Source organism: Elaeis guineensis, chromosome 11, assembly GCF_000442705.2.
Source record: "Elaeis guineensis isolate ETL-2024a chromosome 11, EG11, whole genome shotgun sequence".
Classification (NCBI taxonomy): domain Eukaryota; kingdom Viridiplantae; phylum Streptophyta; class Magnoliopsida; order Arecales; family Arecaceae; genus Elaeis; species Elaeis guineensis.
In genome coordinates, this window is record NC_026003.2 from 103,137,235 (window position 1) to 103,147,181 (window position 9,947).

Here is a 9,947-nt window from a genome sequence, read left to right on the forward strand (position 1 = left end):
GGTGCCTATGGCCAATCTCCATTTGACATTTTTTGGGCATAAATAGGACCTGCTCCTCTTTTTATAGAGGGAACTTCTTCCCACTCTATCTACCAACTCACTAGAACCCATCCCAAATCCATCCTCTCTGATTTTGAATGAGAGTTCACCTTCCAGTAGCCATACCATGGCGGAACAGCCTCCTAAGAAAAAATAGAAGCTGTGTTTTTGATCAGAGCCATCGGGACTCACCTCGTGGGCTTCAGCTTGGCTTGGGAGGTTTTAAAAATAGCCATCATACTTTGTGGCAGCAAGGATCCACTGCTTCAGAGGTCTCCTTAGCCACAATACCTGGGATGGGTGTGGCTTCAGAGGCTCCATTGAGGATATGCTTCTGAGAGGGATGGATACCGCACCGCATCTCCGATTGCGGTGGAAGCCACAGCCTTCGCCTTCGGGAGGCAGCCTCTGTATGGCTCTCAATGGCCTGTTGAGGTGATTTGGACATATCCTCCACCTACCGACACCGACTTTCCATCGGACTCCTGACTGGATTAGGACTCCATATCAGGGCAGTGGTGGATAGTGGTTGTATTAAACAGTCGGATGTGAGAGCACCTCTTTCTCCCTCTCATGCTTCTACTAGATGACCGACCTATCCCTCGTGCTCCTGCCTTGGTAGAGGCGACAGGTAGCCAGCATCCTTCAGTGGGAGAATATGGGGATCTCGTCTGGGGAGCATCGAGAGGCTCCCCTCGGCATCCGAGGCTGTGGTTTCTTCCAAGATGAACGCTCGGGATGTCGAGGTCAAGTTGGGGAAAGAGCCTTCTGGCCTAACTCTGATGGTTAATGGGTTCTGAATCCAGAGAAGCACTCCCATGATCTTCGAATCGTCCATATCCAAGTATGGAAGATTTTCTTAGGCAAAGTATTGTGTTCATTCCATCATGTATCACTGCTTCATTATCATTCATGTAATACTTCATGTATTGTCTTTATGAAAACTTATCTTCGATTGAAAAAACAAAATTTTCCTTATATTTTGGTGTGCTCGATCGACTAAGGATCGTTAATTCAAATAGGGTCCATAGGTTAGGCATCTGTAATCTGTGTTGAGGATTGATCATAGGGTGCATCGGTCAATGGCCATCCCATGTTGAGACTGACGATCGGTCACACCAACTGGAAGCTAAACAAATGGCTCCTTCAACGTTGGACCATTCAAAAGCCATTGATTATTAAAGCTGATCAAAAGCTCCTTCAAACATTAGACCAATCAAAGGTCGATGATTGTTAAAATTGATCAAAGGCTCTTTCAAACGTGGGACTGATCAAAGGTCATTGGTTGTTAAAGTCAATCAAAGGTTCCTTCAAACATTAGGCCAATCAAAGGCTATTGGTTGTTGAAGCCGATCAAAAGCTCCTTCAAACATTGGGCCGATCAAAGGCCATTAGTTGTTATAGCCGATCAAAGACTCTTTCAAATGTTGGGCTGATTAAAGACCGTTGGTTGTTAAAGCCGATCAAAGGCTCCTTCAAATATTGGGCTGATCAAAGGCTATAGGTGACAAGTAGCTGAAAACAAAAAGGGCAAGGCAAATAGTAAGAATTCTATTAAAAATAATAGAAGTAACGCTGTACATTATTAATCGTATATTCGAAGATTTTCTGAATTCCATGGCTAGAGAAATAGAGCTTTGTCTAACTGTTTTAGGTGGTAGGTTTTTGGCTTGATAATTTCATCCACCTAGTAGGGACCTTCCCAGTTCAGTGCTAGCTTGCCCCGCTTGCTTGGCTAAAAAACTTCCACTCGCGTAGGACCAGATCACCAACCTTGAAGCACTTGCTTTTGACCTGAGAGTTATAATAACGGGCCACCCGATGTTGGTAAGCAACCATTCTTGCGTGAGCCCTTTCTTGGGCTTTCTCCAGCAAATCCAAGTCTACACGGAGTCTTTCCACATTAGTCTGCTCATCATAATTTTTGACTTGCGTTGATGAAACTCCGACCTCAATGGGGATCACTGCTTCAACCCCAAAGATGAGGCTAAAAGGGGTTTTTTTGATTGGGATCCTGGGTGTCATCCGATATGCTCAGAGAGCATGGTAGAGTTCGTCGACCCATGCTCCTTTAGCTCTATCCAGCCTTCATTTTAGACCTTACAGTATGGTCTGATTGGTTACCTTTGCCTCTCCATTCACTTGAGGGTGTGCCACAGTGGTAAAATGATGTGAGATTCCATATTCCTCACAGAGTTGATCCAGCCTCAACCCTACGAACTAGCATCCGTTTTCGGTTATCAATATTCAAAAAAGTTCAAAATGGTATATTATGCTCTTTCAGATAAAATCCACAACTTTTGCCTCAGTGATGCAGGCCAATGGTTCCACCTCTATCCACTTGGTGAGGTAGTCTACCGCAACAAATAAGAATTTTCTTTAGCCTAACGATAGGGGAAATGGACCGAAGATGTCCATTCCCCACTATACAAATGACCAAGGCACACATATGGGTGTGATCGGGATGGCTGACAAATGCTGTATGTTAAAATATCATTTGCACCAATCACATCGCACAACTAGATTTTGGGTGCCCCGCTGCATGGTCAGTTAGTAATAATCTTGTCGGAGGAGCTTGTAAGCTAACATTCTCTTTCCGACATGACTTCCACACATGCCTTCATGCACCTTCTTTAGGGCGTGTTCAGCCTTAGTCAACTGTAGACATTTTAAGAATGGTAGGAAAAATGATCTCCTGTTGAGTTTTCCCTCATAAAGCAGATACCGGGGTGACTGGTTCCTTTTACGTGCTTTCTTTCGATCGATTGGTAAAGTCTCCTTTGAGATAGCTGATCAGAGGGTCCATTCAGCAGGATTCTTCTTCTACCTGCATCACCATAGCAGGCTCCTCTATGTACGGCAAGCTCATTACCTCAAAAAAGATGTCTCGCTGCAACTCCGACAGTGCTAACGTTGCCAGCTTAGACAACAGGTCCGTGCAAGGTTTTTTCGATCTGAAAATCTACTGAATCTCGAAGTCTGCAAATTGGGAGACCAAATCTCTAATCTTCTGGAAGTACTTCACCATATTTTTTTCGCGAGCTTCAAATTAGCTTTGGATGTGGTCGACAACTAATTGAGAATCACTGCGGGCTCTCAGTCCTCGAATCCCCAGCTCCCTGACGATCCTGAGATTAGCAGTTAGAGTTTCATATTCTGTCTCATTGTTGGTTGCTAGGAACTCGAAGCGAAAGGTGTATTCGGTGACCTTTCCATCCGAGCCTGAGAGAATCAACTTCGCTCCCTATCCCACGAAGTTGGATGACCCATCGACAAACAGCTCCCAGGCACCTGAGCCAAACCCAAGTTGGCGCTCGCGGGTCTGTTCCCCGAGTTTCAGACTTATTTGGGATGGTGCATTTCACTACAAAGTTGGCTAAAATCTGAGCCTTGATCGAGGGTTGGGGTCGAAATTGAATATCAAACTCGAAGGGCTCTATTGCCCATTTTGCGAGCCATCTTGATGCGTTAGGGTGATGGAAGATACTCCTCAAGGGTTGGTCTATCAAGAGTATGATTGAATGGGCTTGGAAGTATGGGCAGAGTTTTCAGATAGCGATAAGGAGACTGTAGGCCAGCTTTTCGAGTCTCGAGTCTCGAGTATCGGGTCTCCACAACCCTTAAAGTCTGGCTGACATAATATATCGGCCTTTGGACCTTATCCCGCTTTTGGACCAGCACTGCGCTCATTGTTGCAAAAGAGACGGATAAATACAAAAATAATTCTTCATTAAGATCAGGCTTACTGAGTAATGGAGCAAAACTGAGGTAATTCTTTAAGTCAGCGAAGGCATTCTGACACTCGTCCATCCACTGGAAGTCCTTCGACTATCTCAGGATCTGGTAGAAGGGCAGGCAGCATTCAGCGGACCTTGAAACAAAACGATTCAAGATAGCAATCCTCCCTGCTAGACTTTGTACCTTTTTAACTCTTTTTGGAGGAACCATCTCTTGCACAGTCCTAATTTTTTTTGGGTTGGCTTCAATCTTTGATTAGAGAACATAAATCTCAGGAACTTGCCCACAGTTACCCCAAAAGCACACTTCGTAGGATTGAGTTTCATCTGATACTTTCGGAGGGTAGTAAAGGTCTCTCTGAGATCTTTAATGTGTGCTTCAGTGGATTTGCTCTTGACAAGCATGTCATCCATATATACTTCTATATTCCACCCAATTTGGTTCTTGAATATTTTATTCACTAGGCGCTGATAAGTCGCACATGTATTTTTTAGGTCAAAGAACATAATTCTGTAACAGAAAAGTTTCTTGTCAGTAATGAAAGCTATTTTTTCCTCATCCTCCGATGCCATCCAGATTTGATTGTAATCGAAAAAGGCATCGATGAAGGTGAGGAGCTCATACTCCAACGTGGCGTCGACCAACTGATCAATTCTTGGTAAGAGATAGCTATCTTTCAGGTAGGCCTTGTTTAGATTAATAAAGTCGATATAAAAGTGTCATATCCTATTTGCCTTTTTCACCAACACCACATTTGCGATCCACTCGAGGTAAATCGTTTCTTTAATGAAGCCCGCTTACAGCAATTTATCTACTTCCTCGATGATTGTCTTTTGCCTCTCGGGGGCAAAATTATGCTTTTTCTACTTAAATGGACGATGCCGCAGGTCGACATTAAGTTGGTGCACCATCACTGAGGGATCAATATCCGGCATATCTGCTGGTGTCCAGGCAAAAATATTTGCATTCTCCTGTAAAAAAGAAACTAACCAAGATCTCAATACCTGGTTGAGGCTGGATCTGATCCGAACGGTGTGCTCTGGGTTTTCGTCCACCAAAGGAATGGATATGAGGTCCTTGATCGATGTCCCATGCTCCTCAGTTAACTCATCACGAGTGTCTAATCCTTCAGTGGGGTAGGACTCGACGGGTTCGCCTCCTCGGAGGGCAATATCGTAGCAATGACCTATCAGATCTTGGTCCCCACAGACTTTTCCGACTCCCTCCATCATTAGAAATTTTATCTTCAGATAATACATGGATACAATGGCTCAGAGCATATTGAGGCTTGGTCGCTCAAGAATCGCATTGTATGCCGAAGGTGCTTAAACGACCAAAAAATCAATCGGGATGATGGATTGACGTGGGTATTGACCAGCCTTCACTATCAAGGTGATGACCCCTTCCACCGAAATAGTGGCCTCGATAAATCCGACAAGTGGAGAGTTTGTTCTCCCTATTTGAGTAGCAGATAATCCTAATTTCACAAAAGCACCATAAAATAAGATGTATGAGGATCTTCCATTATCAATCAAGATGCGACGTACATCATAGTTTTCGAGATTGAGCGTTACAACTATCGCATCATTGTGTGAGAATTGGATCCCTCGAGCATCCTTCTTAATGAAGATTATGAGGTCCTCAGTCCATTGTTTCTTCACCATCCTTCTTTCTCCGCTGTCACCACCACTGCTCTAACCCCCCGTGATGGTGTTTATAACGTTGAGAGGGGGTCGATCCTCCTATTGTTCTACCTGCGGAGGTCGCCCCATCGGTCGAGGTAACCTCGATTGTTCATCGTGCTGCTCCCTCCGACGTCTGATAAATCAATCAAGGTGGTCATGCCTGATCAGATTCTTAATTTCATCATGGAGTTGGATACAGTCCTCCGTATCATGGTCGTGATCCCGATGGTATAAACAATACTTGTTCGGGTCCCTCTGAGCCAGATTTGTCCACAGCTTCTCCACCTCTGGTAGTTGCCTCCTGATTTTTATGAGTACCTGAGTCCTTGGTGAGTTCAGCAGGGTGTGGTTGTTATATTTCTTCGACAGTGACAAAGCTCGTCGATTCCTCCTTTGGGGGCTTATGGATCGAGGATTCCTCGGGGGCCCGTTCCTTTGATGACAGAAAGGTGATCTAGAACACCGACGTACTCTCGCCTCCCTCGCAGACAATGAGTCCTTGTTCTGCATCCTATCTCCACCTCCATCCAATGGGATTGGTGGGTGTCTCATCCTCCGTGAAGGCCTCTTCCAAGCAGGCCTATTTCTCTGCCCTTGCCAACATATTAGGAAAGTTCGAGGGTAAGTTTTGGTTAACAATTTTTTCAAATCATTCTTCAACAGTCGGCTTATCATCGCCGACATCGCGACCGAATGATCCAGGTTGCGCACCTCAAGGGTAGCCATATTAAAGTAGCCGATAAATTATCGAAGAGTCTCTCTCGCATTTTGCTTGATGGTGTAGAGATAGTCTCACCGTTTTTGCTATCGATGACTACTAGCAATACCAACATCTGACTGCCCCCTTCAATATGGAGGAGAACGTCTGGTATAAATCTCATTGATCACTCCTTGAAGAAGCATCACCGCTTTGAAACTCTCCAGGTGGTCGACGGGGTCTACCATCCCATCATAGCTCTCGAGTTGGAGAATCTTGAAATGATGAGGCAAAGATTCCTGCATAATCTTGTTAGGATTTGATGCCTCAAGATTCAGCCCATATTGATCCCACAATGAGGTTCGCGGCAAAAAATAGAGTCCAACGAGATCAAGATCACCTGAAACGGAGCTCGGATGGAGGAGATACGAGCTTTTGAAGTCAGCACGAGATTCGAGGCGGTGGAGGACCGCCGGCGACCGGCGGCGGGCGGCAGCGGCGCGCGGGACACGCGACCCACGCGGGCGTGCAACCCAGGCAGGTGTGTGGCCCAGTCGGGCACGCGGCCCAGGCGCGCGCAGGCCCACGTGCGGGAGCGGGCAGGCCCAGGCCAGTGGCCTGCTGGCCCTTTGCACCGGTCCACCATGGACCGAGCGGTCCACGGCTGGGCCTGTGGACCGCGTGGACGTTTCCCACATATTTCTCACGGTCTACAATACTATTCTATGGACCGAAGCATGATCTGAGGGCGTGGGTGGCTCCCGGTCTTGATCCGACGGTCCAGGGGTTATCTGGCTTTGTTTAGGACTCCTAATCCTTCTCTAATCAAGTTTTTAACCCTTTAAATAGGGCTGATCGGTAACAGAGAGGGGTGTGGTTTGGATTTTTTACCGTACGAAGTCCGTACGGAACCCAAGAGAAGGGAGAGGCGGAAGCGCTTAGAGAGGAGTAGGAGGCTCCTGGACAGTGGTCGCCAGGCACTTCAGGGGTTCAGGGGAGTCTTCAAGAGAGAGAGAGCTTTTGTGAGGGAAACTTCTAGTGAGAGAGAATTGGGTGTACAAGGGTTGAGGGTGAGGTCTCCTCTTGTAAAATTTTTTTTTTCATAGTGAAGTTTGCATGCCCTGTGGAGGCGAGCCATTTTGTGGCTGATCCACGTATTTTGATTGTTTCCTTTTGTTTTGTTTCTTCTTTCTTCCTGCTGCATCACGTGGTACTGAAAAGATTTTGAGAGGTGGTGTCCTGGCCAGACATCCACCCAACAAGTGGTATCAGAGCAAGGCAGTACAAGAACGCAGATTGCAGTGGTGGTGAGCAAGACTGAAGATGGAGATCAACAAGTTCGATGGTAAGAGCAATTTCTCCTTGTGGCAGGCAAGGGTGAAGGACGTGCTCATCCAACAGGGGTTGATCGATGCTCTCTTGTGCGATGAGAAGCCGACCACCATGGAGGTGCGGGATTGAAAACGGCTACAGATGTAGGCGGTGAGTACCATCCGCATGTACCTGACGGATGAGGTGGTGATCCATGTGCTGAGCGAGACTTCTCCGACGGTGCTGTGATCGAAGCTCGAGGAGTTGTACATGGTGAAGTCTCTCACCAACACATTTTTTCTCTGGAGGCAGTTTTACCAACTGTGGATGACTGAGGGACAGAGCGTGCAGGAGCATTTGAGCCACTTCCAGAAGATCCTCACCGACCTCCTCAACGTTGGTGAGAATGTTGAGGAGAAGACCAGGGCGCTGGTTTTGCTAGCGTCGCTTCCCCCTTCGTATGAGTCCTTGGTGACTGCTCTTCTAGTGGGGAAGAGCACTATTAAGTTGGACGAGGTCACCACGGCGATACTCCAGAATGAGGTTCTCAGGAGGGAGAACCTAGCTTCGAGCTCAGGTGGTGGTAGCTCATCTTTGGTGGCTTCTGGAAGAGCAGGAGGCGGTAGACGGAGCGACAGGAGATCGCAACGAGGGCGGTCTAAGTCCAGGAGGGACTTGAGCAAAACCAGGTGTTACCGGTGTGAGGAGTTGGGGCATCTAGTCAGAGATTGCCCTCAACTCAAAAATCAGACGGTGGCTGCTGTAGCGACGGCCGGCAGCGATTCAGATGGAGATGTCTTGGAGATATCTGATGAGGTATCTACTTCTTTCCAGCAGTGGATATTAGATTCTGCATGCCCCTATCATGTATGTTGCAAAGAGGAGCAGTTTGACTCTCTGGAGAACAGTGAGGGCATTGTATATCTGCCGGATGGATTGAGCTGTGCGATCAGAGGCATTGGGACGGTCAGCTGGAGGACACATGACGGTGCAGTGAGGAGATTTGGAGAGGTCCGATACATACCCGATTTCAGACGGAATCTTATCTCACTTAGCAGACTGGATTCGAGAGGCTACAGGATGGTAGCTGGTGGAGGAATCCTGAGGGTGTTACGCGGCGATAGGATTGTGCTGGAGGAAAAGAAAGGGAGCAGAAGATATTATTACCTGACAGGGAGCCCAGTGTGAGGTGGAGCTTCGGGAGCCAGGTGGAGCCCAGAGCGAGGTGAAGCTCCAGGAGGCGGATCGGGCACGAGACAGGAGACTCAAGAGGACGAGAGGCGATGTCGCAAGGTGAGATTCCTATTGCCGCAGGATGATGCCCCGAGCAGGTCTCAAATCAGGAGGAGCACAGCATACGATGGAGATGGGATCGAGCAGCCTGGCTCAACTCCCATGTTTGCCCATCTATGATCAGCAGGCGATTGCCCCAGGGCATGGGGGTGAGGAGATCCAGAAGCTCTCGGAGTTCGAAGGAGGCTGAATATCGAGTCGAGGTGGAGATTGTTAGGATTTGACGACTCGAGATTCAGTCCACATTAATCCCACAGCGAGGTTCGCGGTGAAAAACAGAGTCCAACGAGACCAAGATCACTTGAAACGGAGCTTGGATGGAGGAGATACGAGCTCTTGAAGTCAGCACGAGATTCGAGGTGGTGGAGGACCGCCGGCGATCGGTAGCGGGCGGCAGCGGTGCAGCTGCAGGCGGTGGCGCGCGGGACGTGTGACCCAGGCCCACGCGAGACATGCGACCCACGCCGGCGCACGGCCCAGCCTGGCGTGCGGCCCAGGCGCGCGTGGGAGCGGGCAGGCCCAGGCCAGCGGCTTGCTGGCCCTTTGCACTGGTCCATCGTGGATCGGGTGGTCCACGGCTGGGCCTGTGGACTGCGTGGGCATTTTCCACACATTTCTCGCGGTCTACGGTACTATTCCGTGGACCAGAGCACGATCTGAGGGCATGGGTGGCTCCCGATCTTAATCCGACGGTCCAGGGGTTATCTGGCTTTGTTTAGGACTCCTAATCCTTCTCTAATCAAGTTTTTAACCCTTTAAATAGGGCTAATCGGTAACAGAGAGGGGTGTGGTTCGGATTTTTCACCGTACAAAGCCCGTACGGAACCCAAGAGAAGGTAGAGGTGGAAGCGCTAAGAGAGAAGGAGCAGGAGGCTCCTGGACAGTGGTCGCCAGGCACTTCAGGGGTTCAAGGGAGTCTTCAAGAGAGAGAGAGCTTTTGTGAGGAAAACTTCTAGTGAGAGAGAATTGGGTGTACAAGGGTTGAGGGTGGGGTCTCCTCTTGTAAAATTTTCTTTTTCATAGTAAAGTTTGCATGCCCCGTGGAGGCGAGCCCTTTTGTGGCTGATCCACGTATTTTGATTGTTTCCTTTTATTTTGTTTCTTCTTTCTTCCTGCTGCATCACGTGGTACTGAAAAGATCTTGGGAGGTGGTATCCTGGCCAGACATCCACCCAACAAATCTG